This window comes from Amblyraja radiata, chromosome 6 (genome assembly GCF_010909765.2).
Source record: "Amblyraja radiata isolate CabotCenter1 chromosome 6, sAmbRad1.1.pri, whole genome shotgun sequence".
In the NCBI taxonomy this organism is placed as follows: domain Eukaryota; kingdom Metazoa; phylum Chordata; class Chondrichthyes; order Rajiformes; family Rajidae; genus Amblyraja; species Amblyraja radiata.
In genome coordinates this window covers 11,203,396-11,219,460 of record NC_045961.1, presented here as the reverse complement: position 1 = coordinate 11,219,460, position 16,065 = coordinate 11,203,396, and positions in this window count along the sequence as shown.

Below are 16,065 nucleotides of genomic sequence, written 5' to 3'. Positions count from 1 at the left end.
GGTGGATTCAAAAGAAGCTTTTTAATTCCAACAGTCCGAGAACACACACACACACGACACCCTTATCTCTACCCCTCGGGAGTCGTCAGGAAACCCCGTGGCAGACCAACGCCCCTGTCCCTCAATCGGCGAGGGGGATGATTCAAGGAGTGGCCTACCCCCCAGGGACCGCCACGGGACCCCCCCCCCCAAGTACCCGAGGTGCACACAACGCTCGGCCCCGGAACAGGCGCCTGGTCAACAAGTGCGGGGGACGAAGTAGCCAGAGGAGGAGGTACCCTAGACAGAGGCCGCCCTCGCTTACGGGGCAGCGCTACCAGCGCCGGCCGATCGATATCAATATGTGCTGGCTTCAACCGCGCAACTTAAACAGTCTCACGCCGACCCCCAATGTCCAGGACGAACGTCGACGAGCCATGTTTCAAGACCCGGAAGGGACCTTCGTACGGCCGCTGTAGAGGTGTCCGATGTGCATCCCTGCGCAGAAAAACAAACCCCAGGGACCGCCACAGTATCTTTGAACTGCATTTTGGGAGGACATTTCTTGTACAATGTAGAAACAAAGACTTAAGGCACAGGATCAGCCATGATCCTATACAATGGAAAAACAGGCTCAAAGAGTTATATGGTCTACCCATTTTTGTTTTAGTTACTGGTGGTCCATTCAGACATGGCTCCGTGGTGCTCAAAAACTGTTCTGAGCCACATACCCCACTTGATCTCACAATTTTCTGGAACATAAAGCCGCAACATCTGTGCATGCGTCAAGAAATGCAAGTTGAATCAAAAATTAAGTTTACTTGTTTCCCACATAAATGAGAATATCTCAAATGTTTGGGCAGTGGTAAGTGAATTTTATAAATGTGAGTTATATCATCCGAAAGGTCAAAATGCAGGGACTGCCTGTGCATTATTCCACTGGGCATTGCTGATCAGATGATTCTTGCTGGCTTGAATAATAAACATTGGCACATTGACTCAGAAGAAGTAATAGCAAAGAACTGTAGATGCTGGTTTACCAAATAACACACAAAAGTGCTGAGGTCTGAAGAAGGTTCCCGATCCATAACATCACCTATCCATGTTCTCCCGCTGAGTTGCTCCAGCACCTTGAGTCTTTTTTTGACTCAATAGAAGGTTTTGCATGAGAGAAAACACCAATCTGTTATAACTTCCCCACAGTCTGGTTACATATTATTGCAGCAACATAAAAGGAACTAGAGAAGTTGCAGCCAGGTGGATATCACTGTTACTGGGCTTGCAGGTGCTTTAGTTTAGTTTAGTTTAGTCTAATTTAGTTTAGTTTAGTTTATAATAATAATAATAATAATAATAAACTTTATTTCGGACTCAAGGTCCAGACAAGGGGCAACATTACATTAAAATTGCATTGCATATTAAATATCATAAAATACATAAAAAATCTTAGTATATCACTTATAAAAACATCATAATTTATATTTAAAAAACACAATACGTAAATTAAAAATCCAGATTAAAAGAATGATCAATGTCCTACAACGAGACAACGATACCAGTGTCTCCACAGCTGGGATTCGTAGCGTGTAGTGCTAACCATAATGTTTGACAAGGCCACAATAAGCACATTTTTAGAGTCATTTATCCTGCAAATAAATTTATACATGTGATGTCTTAGGATAGCTTCTAAAGTACTGACTCCTGCAGCCACAAACATATTACTGGCACTACACCATCTAGGTTGCCTTAGCAGTGTTCTCATGGCATCGTTATATGCCACCTTTAGTCTCTGCATACTTGTCTTTCCATAGTTCGACCACAGGTGCGCAGTGTAGAGTGGTGCGCAGTATGCTCTAAATACCGACATCTTCACCACATCTGCACGCGCACCAAATTTACGCAAGAGAATATTCGCCTGTACATACAGCATGCGTCGTTGCCTATAAAGATCCTCATCATCTGTCATTTGTTCTGTAATAATATGCCCTAGATATTTTACCTTATTACAGACACTAAGATTGTTGTCAGACAATTTAAAATCAGGATATTTTAGACATTTATCCTCTTTGGTTCTACAGACCATAACAGCACTCTTACTAGCATCATATTTAATATCATGTTCCACACCATACACAGAACATATAGTAAGGAGCTGCTGGAGACCAGCGCTAGATGGACTAAAGACCACAAGATCATCTGCATACATAATATGGTTCACTAAAATATTACCAATCACGCACCCAGTGTTACAGGCTTTCAATTGTTTAGACAAATCATCAATATATAGATTAAAAAGGACTGGGGACAAAATTCCCCCTTGTCTAACACCATTGCTAACCCCAAATGGGGCTGAGACCCTATTGCCCCATTTTATTTGCATAGTCTGGTGGGCATAACAGTAGGCCAGAATTCTAACAATGTATTCAGGCACCACTCTTTGACTTATTTTACCAAACAGCTTTCTGTGATTAACACGGTCAAAGGCTTTGGAAGCATCAATAAAGCACATAAGGATTGAAGAGTTTTTGCCTCTATATTTGTTTACAATCTCCTTTAGGGCATATATGCATAAGTCAGTGCCATATAGATACAGCGTGGAAACAGGCCCTTCGTCCCACCGGGTCTGCACCGACCAGTGATCCCTGCACATCAACACTATCCCACACACATGTGGGACAATTTTTACATTTACCAAGCCAATTAACCAACAAACCTGTTCGTCTTTGGAGTGTGGGAGGTCTGGGGAGAATGTACAAACTTCGTACAGACAGCACCTGGAGTCAGGATCGAACCCGGGTCTCTAACGCTGCAAGCGCTCTAAGGCAGCAACTCTACCGCTGAGCCATACAATTGTTAATGGTGCTGGAGAATGACAAAGGACAAAGGACATTTATTGTCACATGCACCAATTGGTGCAGTGGAATTTGAGTTACCATGCAGCACACAAATAAGATAAACACAACACTTTAGAATTTTACTTAAAACATCCCCCCACAGCAGATCAACGTTTCCCACTGTGAGGGAAGGCAACAAAGTTCAGTCCTCTTCCTCTGTTCACCTGTGGTCGGGGCCGATTAATAATTAAATGACATTGAGAATCCAGTTCCGATTCTCAATGTGTAGGAAGGAATTGCAGATGCTGGTTTAAACCGAAGATAGACACAAAAAACTGGAGTACCTCAGCGGGACAGGCAGCATCACTGGATAGAAGGAGTGGGTAACGTTTTGGGTCGAGACCCTTCTTCAGATCTGAGCTGATCTTCTGATTCTTAATCATTAATTTGAGTTAGATAGATGCTTGTTGGGTGAAATTGTTAATTAAACTACAATCTTACTGGATAAATTTTACTTTTTGTAAACCTGGCACACAGAACTCCATTGGTATTTTGACTGGATTAAATGGAAAAACCTGCAGGGGATTAACACTTGCATTCCTAATGCAAATTCCCAGCATAAAATGTCAGCAATGAAATGTCAAAGGCAAAAGATTTATAGGGATTTGCTATTACCCTGATTCAAGCTTAGAATTGCCAAGGAAGATCTCCTGTTCCACAGCTATTTGGCTCCAAACGTGTAAAATTGGCTTCAATGGTTATAAGCGGCCTTCCCTCCACTGATTCTGCTGATGGTGTGACAATAGGTCACGGCTCTGTGGAAATTGTCAGCCAGACATTCATTTAGTAGTTTTCATGGCTCGATCAATAAAAAGGTCATACTGTAGCTTCCAATCCAGTTCCAAAACTATATAATCTGTCTGATTCTTCAATGAGTGCTCAGGGTGATCCACCTAATATCCTGAATGAAATATCACAACGTAACTGAACATCAGCAGAAGTGAAAAACAAACTTTCTGACAATTTCTTCATGCTGTTTGTGTGATCTCACTTTGCACAAATTGACGGCAGCAATGTCTGAAGTACCACAGTGACTTTATCATTTAATAGCTTTTCACCTTCAGTTGTGTGTTGTGTAGTCTTGAAATCATCAATTCCAGTGTAAATACAAGAACATCTATCTCCACCAGATAAATCATTGTGACAGAGGAGATTGCAGTTCAAACATGAGGCTTGTGAGATGTTAGAATGTGTGATGTATACGGCAAGGTTATGTTCTGGAGGGGAAGCAAGTAACATGCCTGGTTTTCCTATACAGAAGGTCTGGGAAAACACAACCAGGCCACATCCTCCCTGAAGTCCAGATAACTCTCTGGTGGCACGTATGCCCTTTAGACTGCACAACATTATTCTTCACTCACCTATTTCAAACAGCTGCCATAGGGTGCAATTGGAACTGTGGAGCTAAATATATATAGGGTATGAACAGCTCGTACCCAAATAATAATAACACCTGAGCCCTGTATATATATTAGCTCTTTCTTTTGCTGCATTCCCTGGAATGCTCTTTGATGTAAAGTCTGTTATACTCGCAACCATTCTGAAAGAGTTCCTCAGAACAAAAACACATTGCGCTAGAATTCTCTGATAAAATAGGTGTTATTAACTCTGAGCTGTGTGGGAAACCGATGCATGCTGAATTGTTTAGGCACTTATTTGTCCTTGAATTTTGAGCAGCTGGAGACAGAGCTCTTCAGTAATTGGGAACAAGACTCCATGTCTTAAAGGCACATGATGACTAAACCACAGAGCTGGTGAAAGTTCTTCTGGAGAACTGTGAAGAAATAGGTGTAAGGTGTCCAGCTGGACAGGGAGTTGATACTAAGATGTACGTATACCGAGCTCAATATTTTTATTGATCTGATGAAGAAGACCTATGTATTCTAAATTGGTCCACCAATCAAACATGGCTGCCTCATGGCCTGAATAGAGAAAAACATGGAGTGGCCCATGTGAATGAATACTTTATTGTCACATGACAAGTCACAGTAACATTCTTTGCTTGCATACCCTAGGTATGCAATAGTCACCACATAAAGGGCACTCACAAAAATACAAAGGACCAGGACCACCTTAGTTCTCCCCTCCCTTCCCCTCCCTCATGGCGGTTCCCGCCCATGCCAGATCCTGCATTGTTCTTCCCCCCCCCCCCCCCTCAAGGTGGTCCCCCCACCCTGGGTCCTCCTTTGTCCTTCTCCCCGGCGGTGATGTCCTCACTCCCATGTGGCCCGTCCTTGACCATTGGCACCATCATCAATCTCCTCCACGATCACCGCTGGGCCTCCTGCCGCCTCCGCAGCGCCAACACAGGCCCCAGCCGCGGGCTCCGCTGACCCTCGGGTTTCCGGCTCCGACCCATGAGGCTCGGGCTCCGACTCCAACCCACAAAGCTCCAGCACCCGGCCTCTCCGGGATTCCCTCACATGGGAATCCTTGCCATAAACATGCCATGAGGAGATTCTGTTAAAAGGGTATGAACAGCTCGTACCCAAATAATAATAATAGCTGAGCCCTGTATGCATTAATATGTGGGAAGGAACTGCAGGTGATCGGTTAAACCCAAAACAGACACAGAAAGCTAGAGTGACTTTGTAGGTCAAATAGCATCTCTGGAGAAAAGGACTGGGTGACGTTTAGGGTCGAGACCCTTCTTCAGACTGGAAGTTGGGGAAATGGAAATGAGAGATATAGACAATGATGTAGAGAGATACAGAACAAATGAATGAAAGATATGCAAAAATGTAACGATGATAAAGGAATCAGGCCATTGTAGCTATGGTCTAGGTGAAAATGAGTTACAGAGAATGAGACTCAACAACGAGTTGGACAACTTGAAACTAGTGCAATGACTTTGGTGGGGGAGGAACAGTGAAAGAGGGAAAGCAAGGGTTACTTGAAGTTAGACAAATCAATCTTCATACCGTTGGGGTGTAAGCTCCCCAAGCAAAATATGAGGTGCTGTTCCTCCAATTTGCGTTTGGCCTGTATGCATTAACCTGCGTCATCAATGCATGTCTCAGATCTTCAGATGTAAAGATCTGAGACATCATGCAAACTGAACAAAATGGACAAACTGAGGGATCATATAGAAATAAATGCTTATGTTCCAATTACGAAGAGTGAGTATGAAAAAAATCCATATTTGTTTTTTATGAGTAAATAGGAAAAAAGGAAATGAAAGGTAATTCTGATATTAATGAAATGAGTAAAGGTAGTTACAGGGCTTTAGCTTGATATCATTAATTTTGATGCAAGAGACAACAATCATTGCTGGGAGTTGTCTACACAGCCTTGAGCCATAGTGATAAATAAAAGCAACAGAATAATCAGGAAATTCGAAGTCCATGATTTACATAGAGTAACATAATATTCTCAGGGCCTTTAATCTACATAGGACATGCAAATCATATTTACAGAAATAGTGTGGACAAATCCATGGAGCATATACAAACAAGATCTTTTTCTGGGGCACCATTTTGAGAAATTAACTATGGATCAATCCATTTTAGATCTAGTGTTGTGCAATGGAAAAGGAAAAAAATATATATTTTTGCAGTTGGATCACGATTATGGAAGAGTGGTCATAATATGATAGAATTGTATATGAGGGTTGCAAAGTGATTTATGTCTATACAAAAACTGGCCTTCAATTTAACTAAGCAGATTGTAAAAGTATGCACCGTGAGCGGACCATGAAAGATTGGGAAATCACGTTAATGGTCTGACAACGGACAAGTAATTGCTGACTATTATCTCAATGGGGTTAGGTTAGGTAAGGGGGAGGTGCAGCGAGACCTGGGTGTCCTTGTACACCGGTCACTGAAAGTTGGTTTACAGGTGCAGCAGGCAGTGAAGAAAGCTAATGGAATGTTGGCCTTCATAACAAGAGGATTTTAGTATTGGAGTAAAGAGGTTCTTCTGCAGTTGTATAGGGCTCTGGTGAGACCACATCTGGAGTATTGTGTACAGTTTTGGTCTCCTAATTTGAGGAAGGACATCCTTGTGATTGAAGCAGTGCAGCGTAGGTTCATGAGATTGATCCCTGGGATGGCGGGACTGTCATATGAGGAAAGATTGAAAAGACTAGGCTTGTATTCACTGGAGTTTAGAAGGATGAGGGGATATCTTATAGAAACATATAAAATTATAAAAGGACTGGACAAGCTAGATGCAGGAAAAATGTTCCCAATGTTGGGCGAGTCCAGAACCAGGGGCCACAGTCTTAGAATAAAGGGGAGGTCACTTAAGACTGAGGTGAGAAAAAACTTTTTCACCCAGAGAGTTGTGACTTTATGGAATTCCCTGCCACAGAGGGCAGTGGAGGCCAAGTCACTGGATGGATTTAAGAGAGAGTGAGATAGAGCTCTAGGGGCTAGTGGAGTCAAGGGATATGGGGAGAAGGCAGGCACGGGTTATTGATAGGGGACGATCTGCCATGATCACAATGAATGGTGGTGCTGGCTCGAAGGGCAGAATGGCCTCCTGCACCTATTTTCCACGTTGCTATGTTTCTATTTAAGGAATGAACGCAGTTTACGACAACATTTTATTCTTTTCAGGTATAATATCCAATAGGAGGAATTATTCAATCATGGCAAATAAAAGTAAATATTAGATAGTTTTATGAGATCAAGGCTGATGCGAAAAGAACAATAACACTGAAAATGGGGAAAGTTTTAGAAGTTGGCACGGAATCGGCAGGGTGGCACGGTGGCGCAGCAGTAGAGTTGCTGCCTTACATCGCCAGAGACCCAGATTCGATCCTGACTACGGGTGCTTGTCTCAAGTTCAAGTTCAAATTTATTTGTCACATGCACCATAATGTGCAGTGAAATGTAATTTATCGTGCAGCGTTACAATTAAAAAAGGACACAATACACAACATAATTCAACACAGACATCTACCACAGCATTCTTCACTGTGCTGGAGGGCAATACAGTTCAGACCGTCCTCCTCCTCCTCCTCCTCCTCCCTTGTTCACCCGTGGTCGGGGCCCTGACCTTCCGTAGTTTCCCTCTGGTCGGGATGGTCGGAACGTCGACCTCGGGACAGGTCGAGCACACCCCATGGGCCAGAGCTCCCAAATCGGCCACCTCCTCACCGGAGACCACGGCTTCCAGATGTTGTAGGCCGCAGGCCAGCGGTTGGAGCTCTTCTCCTCTTCTTGTCTGTATGGAGTTTGTACGTTCTCCCCGTGACCTGCGTGGGTTTTCTCCCAGATCTTCGCTTTCCTCCCACACTCCAAAGATGTACAGGTTTGTAGCTTAATTGGCTTAGTATAGATGTAAAATTGTTCCTAGTGTGTGTTGGGCAGTGTTAATGTGCGGGGATCGCTGGTCGGCGTGGACTCGCTGTATCTCTAAACTAAACAAAACTAAGTCAGCAAAGGTTCAAGTGATTAATAAGAAAAGGAAAATAATTCAGAGATACAGTCAAATCTTCTACAGATATCTTAAAATAAAACAAAGTAAAAATTAATGCTGATGCCTTGCAGACTAAGACAGGAGAAATTCTATTGGGAAATAAAGAAACGGCAGATAAATTAAACTGTATGTTACGTTTATCTGAATGGAAGAAGGTGCAGAAAAAAGACCTAGAAACTGTGAGGGGCAGGTCCAGCGTGCCTGAGCAACTAAAAGTATCTGTGGTTGTAAAAGATTTATAGGGCTGAAAGCCTATAAATCTCCAGTACCTGCTGCCCTGCATGCCAAAGTTTTGAAAAGTGATGCTACAGATAATGGATTCACTATCGGCCATCTTGCAAAATACCATAGATTCCAGGATATTTTCTACAGATTAGAAACAAAGAGGACACAATTATTTAAGAAGACAGAGAGCAAGATAACAGGAATCTGATTCAAATTTATTATTAAAAAAGTGTTAATAGTCCATTTCGAAAATAATAATTAGATTAGGCAAAATCATCATGAATTTATGAAAGGGAGACCGTCTTTTCTAAGATTCAAACCAACAGAATAGATAAAGAGTTTAAGAAGGAAGTGCAGATGCTGGAAAATCGAAGGTAGACAAAAATGCAGGAGAAACTCAGCGGGTGAGGCAGCATCTATGGAGCGAAGGAAATAGGCAACGTTTCGGGTCGAATCATTCTTCAGACTGATGTCAGGGTGGGGGTGGGGGGGGGAGGGGTGGGAAGGAGAAAGGAAGAGGGGGAGCCAGAGGGCTGAGGGAGAGCTGACAAGGGGAGGAGAAAGTAGGGACTCTCCGAAATTAGAGAAGTCAATGTTACTGACTCCCATGGCTATCTGGACTACACTTCTTCCCACCCGGCTTCCTGAAGGGACTCCATCCCCTACTCCCAATTCCTCCGTCTACATCGCATATGCACCCAGGATGAGGTGTTCCAAACCAGGGCATCGGAGATGTCCTCATTCTTCAGGGAACGGGGGTTCCCATCTTCTACTATAGATGAGGCTCTCACCAGGGTCTCTTCTATACCCCGTGACTCTCACTCCACATCCCCCCACTCGTAACAAGGGCAGAGTCCCCCTTGTCCACACCTTCCACCCCACCAGCTGTCACATACAACAAATAATTCTCCGACATTTTCGCCACCTCCAACGTGATCCCATCTTCCCATCTCCTCCCCTGTCTGCTTTCCACGGAGACCGCTCCCTCCGTAACTCCCTGGCCAATTCATCCCTTCCCACCCGAACCACCCCCTCTCCGGGAACCTTCCATTGCAACAGCAAGAAATGCTACACTTGTCGCTTTACCTTACCCCTTGACTCCATTCAAGGACCCAAGCAGTCTTTCCAGGTGTGACAGAGGTTCACCTGCACCTCCTCCAACCTCATCTATTGCATCCGCTGCTCTAGATGTCAGCTGCTCTACATCGGTGAGACCAAGCGTAGGCTTGGCGATCGCTTTGCCGAACACCTCCGCTCGGTTCGCATTTCCCGGTGGATCAGCACTTCAACTCCCCCTCCCATTCCAAATACGACCTTTCTATCCTGGGCCTCCTCCATTGCCAGAATGAGGATCACTGTAAATTGGAGGAGCAGCACCTCATATTTTGCTTGGGCAGTCTGCACCCCAGCGGTATGAACATTGACCTCTAATTTCAGATAGTCCCTACTTTCCTCTCCCCTTCCCAGCTCTCCCTCAGCCCACTGGCTCCTCCTCTTCCTTTCTTCTTCCCGCCCCCCCCCCCCCCCCCACCCTCACATCAGTCTGAAGAAGGGTTTCGAGCCGAAACGTTGCCTATTTCTTTCGCTCCATAGATGCTCCCTCACCTGCTGAGAATAGATAAAGATGGATTATTTTTTAATTTTCAGAAGGCCTTTGAGTAAGTGCCACCAAAAAGATTGCATGGGATGAGGGAACGGGATAATATATTAGTTTGCATTAAGGATTGCTTAATGGGCAACTAACAGTTAAAAGAGCTCAAAAATAAAATGCTGGAGGAACTCAACGGGTCAAGCAGAATCTGTGTGGAGAATGGATAGACAACATTATGGGTCGGGACCCTTCTTCAGACTCAAGAAAAAGGTTCCCAAACCAAAACGTTATCTGTTCATTCTCCACATATATGCTACCTTACCTACTGATTTCCACCAACAAGTATAGACGAATGGTTTTCAGGTGGCGGGCTGTACTTAGTGGGCTATCAGAAAGATTTTTGTTGGGTCCCAACTGTTCACAATCTAATTGAAGCTCACTGTTCGTATTGGTGGAAATATGTCAGCCTCGATAACAATCAGCATGGGAGCACCTCAAGGCTGCGTGCTCAGCCCCCTGCTGTACTCACTCTATACTCATGACTGCTTAGCCAGTCACAGTGCGAACTCCATCATCAAGTTCGCTGACGACACCACTGTTGTGGGACGTATCACTGATGGGGATGAGTCAGAGTATAGAAGAGAGATCGAGCAACTGTCCATATGGTGCCAGCGCAATAGCCTGGCCCTCAACACCAGCAAAACCAAGGAACAGATTGTGGACTTTGGAAGGAGTAGGAGGGGGACCCACTGCCCCATTTATATCAACGGGTCAAGATGGTTGAAAGGGTCAAGAGCTTCAAATTCCTGGGTGTGCACACCTCTGAATATCTTTCCCGGTCCGAGAACACTAATGCAATTATCAAGAGAGCTCATCAGCGCCTCTACTTCCTGAGAAGATTACGGAGAGTCGGTTTGACAAGGAGGACTCTCTCTAACTTCTACAGGTGCACAGTAGAGAGCATGCTGACCGGTTGCATCATGGCTTGGTTCGGCAATTTGAGCGCCCTGGAGAGGAAAAGACTACAAAAAGTAGTAAACACTGCCCAGTCCATCATCGGCTCTGACCTTCCTTCCATCGAGGGGATTTATCGCAGTCGCTGCCTCAAAAAGGCTGGCAGTATCATCAAAGACCCACACCATCCTGGCCACACACTCATCTCCCTGCTACCTTCAGGAAGAAGGTACAGGAGCCTGAAGACTGCAACAACCAGGTTCAGGAATAGCTACTTCCCCACAGCCATCAGGCTATTAAACCTGGCTCGGACAAAACTCTGATTATTAATAACCCATTATCTGTTATTTGCACTTTATCAGTTTATTTATTCATGTGTGTATATATTTATATTATGGTATATGGACACACTTATCTGTTTTGTAGTAAATGCCTACTATGTTCTGTGTGCTGAAGCAAAGCAAGAATTTCATTGTCCTATACAGGGACACATGACAATAAACTCACTTGAAGGAACAAACTATAATATATCTAAGCTCATTAATGATATGAAGGTGGATAACAGTGTGACTTGTGATGGCGATATATAGATGCTTCAAGGCAATATTAGCTGAGTGAATTGATGAGGAAATGGCGGATGGATTGCAATGTTAAAAACTGACAAGTCTTCTGGAATTTTTTGAGGATGTAACAAGTAAAATGGACAAGGGAGAGCCAGTGGATGTAGTGTACCTGGACTTTCAGAAAGCCTTTGATAAAGTCCCACACAGGAGATTAGTGGGCAAAATTAGAGACATGGATAGAAAATTGGTTGGCAGACAGGAAACTAAGAGCAGAGATTAACGGGTCCCTTTCAGAATTGCAGGCAGTGACTAGTGGGGTGGTGCAAGGCTCAGTGCTGGGACCACAGCTATTTACAATATACATCAATGATTTAGACGAAGGAATTAAAAGTAACATTAGCAAATTTGCAGATGACACAAAGCTGGTGGCAGTGTTGGACAGGTTAGGTGAGTGGGCAGATGCATGGCAGATGCAGTATAATGTGGATAAATGTGAGATTATCCACTTTGGTGGCAAGAATGGGAAGGCAGATTATTATCTGAATGGTGCCAGGTTAGGAAAAGGGGAAGTATAACGAGACCTGGGTGTCCTTGTACATCTGTCACTGAAGGTAAGCATGCAGGTATAACAGGCAGTGAAGAAAGACAATGGCATATTGGCCATAACAAGAGGAGTTGAGCATAGGAGCAAAGAGGTCTTTCTGCAGTTGTACAGAGCCCTGTTGGGACCACATCTGGATTATTGTGCGCAGTTTTGGTCTCCTAATAGGAGGAAGGGCATTCTTGCTATTGAGGGAGTGCAGCGTTGGTTCACGAGGTTAATTCTCGGGATGGCGGGACTGTCATATGATGAAAGAATGGAGCGACTGGGCTTGTATTCACTGGAATTTAGGATGAGAGGGTAACTTATAGAAACATATAAAATTATTAAGGGATTGGACACGCTAGATGCATGAAACATGTCCCCGATGTTGGGGGAGTCCAGAACCAGGTGCCACAGTTTAAGAATAAGGGGTAGGCCGTTTAGAACTGAGATGAGGAAAATCTTTTTCACACGGAGAGTTGTGAATTTGTGGAATTCTCTGCCTCAGAAGGCAGTGGTGGCCGATTCACTAGATGCATTCCAAAGAGAGTTAGATAGAGCTCTTAGGGCTAGCGGAATCAAGGGGTATGGGGAGAAGGCAGGAACGGGTTACTGATTGTGGATGATCAGCCATGATCACATTGTATGGCGGTGCTGGCTCGAAGGGCCGAGTGGCCTACTCCTATACCTATTGTCTATGTATCTATGTATCTATGTATCTATGAGGTCATCAACTTTGATAGAATAAAAGAAAAGCAAAATATTATTTAATCAATATGGGGTCAGTGCAAGAAAGTAACAATTGGATACAATGGGACATTGTCTTGTCTTTAGACATTGGACTTTAGAGATACAGCATGGATTCTGTTGAGATTCAGCCTAGCAGGTGCGTGCCAACCACCCATACACTAGCTCTTTCCTACACAGTAGGGCCATTTTACAGAAGCCAATTAACCTACAAATTTGCATATCTTTGGAGTGTGGGAGGAAACCGGAGCACCCGGAGAAAACCCACACAGTCACAGGGTGAACGTACAAACTCCGTACCAACAGCACCCAAAGTCAGAATGGAACCAAGTCTCTGGTTGTGTAAGACAGCATCTCGACTGTTGCGCCACAAGTGTCAAGAGTGCTAACTTGTCATATGCACTGAGGCAGAAACAATTAAATTCTTCATAGGTGTGGCTTTACAGCAACATCAATTTTAATTGTGGCGGATGTGCAGGAGTGGGTGCCGTCTGTGTAAGGCAGCCTGCCCGCAGTCCGTCTCTACACCTTTTTATATTTTATTTTATTTTAAGTCCTGTTAAAAAATGTTAGTGGAGGTCTTCTATGTGGGGGGTGGGGGTGGGGAAGGGGGAAACTTTATTTCTTAGTCACCTACCTGGTCGGAGAAGCAGCATCCCTCCAAGCTGTTTCTTCACCCCGTCCTCGCGGCCTACCATCGAGAATGGAGCGGCGTTTCCGGTCGGGACCGGCCGGGACTACAGCTTCGGCGGCGGTGGCGCAGCGCTGGGATACCAACACGGAGCCTTACCGGGTCGCCATGCGGTAAGCTCCGGAGCGCTGTGGCCGTCGATCCCAACATCGCGGAGCTGGGGCTGCGGGCGTCCGGCCGCGGGCGGCGCTGGATTTGGAGCGCCGCAGAGCCAGGGTTCGAGTTCGCCGGGGTCGGAGCTGCAACCGGCGCGGCCTGAGGACTACGAGTGCCCCGGTCTCCAGGGAGGAGGCAGCCGCTCCAGACTTTTCCAGACCGCTGAGGAATGTTTCACCCGACGCCGAAGTTCCATCTTCACGGCAAGAGGGCCCTGAAAATCATCGGACTGGCTGCATGGCCACAAATGGGCCCCGACCTCGGGTGTTTCACAGAGGAAGAGGACTTAACTTTCTGGTGCCTTTCTCCACAGTGGAAATTTTTGATTCTGCTGTGGGGGGACGTTTGTGTTGAACTCTGTAATGTGTTGTGTCCATTTTATTCATTTTTTAAATCTTTTTCTATGGTTTGTATGGAAACTTATTATTTAATTTATGTAAAGCACTTTGTTGTCAATGCGAGTTGACTTAAAACGTGCTATATAAATAAAACTTACTTACTTACTTACTTAATTACATAATAAATAAATTTATAGCAAATTGTGAGTTATTCTAGATAAATCAGACTGTGATAGTGCCAATGAGTGCAGTACTACCATAGGAGTGCAAGGTCTATAGTAGTTTGGTGCTGAAGTTAAGGTTGAGCAGAGTTGTTCAAGAGCTTGATGGTTGATGGGAAGAAGTAATTCTTGAACCTGGAGATCATGGTTCTCAAGCTCCTGCATCATTGTGATTGAGGCAGTGCAGCGTAGGTTCACGAGATTGATCCCTGCGATGGCGGGACTGTCATATGAGGAAAGATTGAAAAGACTAGGCTTGTATTCACTGTAGTTTAGAAGGATGAGGGGGTATCTTATAGAAACATATAAAATTATAAAAGGACTGGACAAGCTAGATGCAGGAAAAATGTTCCCAATGTTGGGCGAGTCCAGAACCAGGGGCCACAGTCTTAGAATGAAGGGGAGGCCATTTAAGACTGAGGTGAGAAAAACCTTTTTCACCCAGAGAGTTGTGAATTTGTGGAATTCCCTGCCACAGAGAGCAGTGGAGGTCAAATCACTGGATGGATTTAAGAGAGAGTTAGATAGAGCTCTAGGGGCTAGTGGAATCAAGGGATATAGGGAGAAGGCAGGCACGGGTTATTGATTTGGGACGATCTGCCATGATCACAATGAATGGCGGTGCTGCCTCGAAGGGCCGAATGGCCTCTTCCTGCACCTATTTTCTATATTTCTATGTTTCTATGTTTCTTCCTGAAGGAAGCAGCAAGATGTGGCCAGGATGATGTGAAAACCTAATGGAACATCCATGATCTCTGACCCCTCAAGCTCTATCATTTCAAACACAGCTCCACAGCACAGCTACAAGTCTCACAAACCTCCAATATGCAGAGCTCACAACTCACAGTTCACTGCATGTACACACACACAAATTCAACTTTATCGTGTAGGATAGGTTTGCAAGACGTTGCTTTCTCCTTGAGCAGAAGTAAGGGGTGTTACTCAAAGTTTCAATGATAAGCAGTGGTTCCAAGATGGCGGCGCTGCCTTAGTCTGCAGTCTGTTTGTTTTTTCTTTTTTTGTTTGTTCTTTTGTCCTGTTTTAGTTAATTTTTGGTTTTATTATGTTGTGTATGTGTGTGGGTGGGGGGGGAGAAACGTGTTTTTGGTCTCTTCTTTCGGGGGGATGCCACTTCTCTTGTCATGTCCCCTATCTCCGTCTGTGCTGAGGCCTAATAGCGGAGCTGGGGCAGCGTTCCAGCGGCAGCGGCAACCCGACCTCGGAGCTGTGGCATTCCAGTGGCAGCAGCAGTGGCAACCCGACCTCGGAGCTGTGGCATTCCAGTGGCAGCAGCAGCGGTGACCCGACCTCGGAGCTGTGGCATTCCAGCGGCAGCGGCAGTGGCAACCCGACCTCGGAGCTGTGGCATTCCAGCGGCAGCGGCAGCGGCAACCCGACCTCGGAGCTGTGGCATTCCAGTGGCAGCAGCAGTGGCAACCCGACCTCGGAGCTGTGGCATTCCAGTGGCAGCGGCAGCGGTGACCCGACCTCGGAGCTGTGGCATTCCAGCGGCAGCGGCAGTGGCAACCCGACCTCGGAGCTGTGGCATTCGGCGGCAGCAGCAGTGGCAACCCGACCTCGGAGCTGTGGCGTTCCGGCGGCAGCAGCGGCCCGACCTCGTCGGGAGCTCGCAGGTCACAGGCTGGTGACCTGTTTTTCCGGAGCTCCCGCAACAACAGCTTCGTCCGCTGGACTGCAG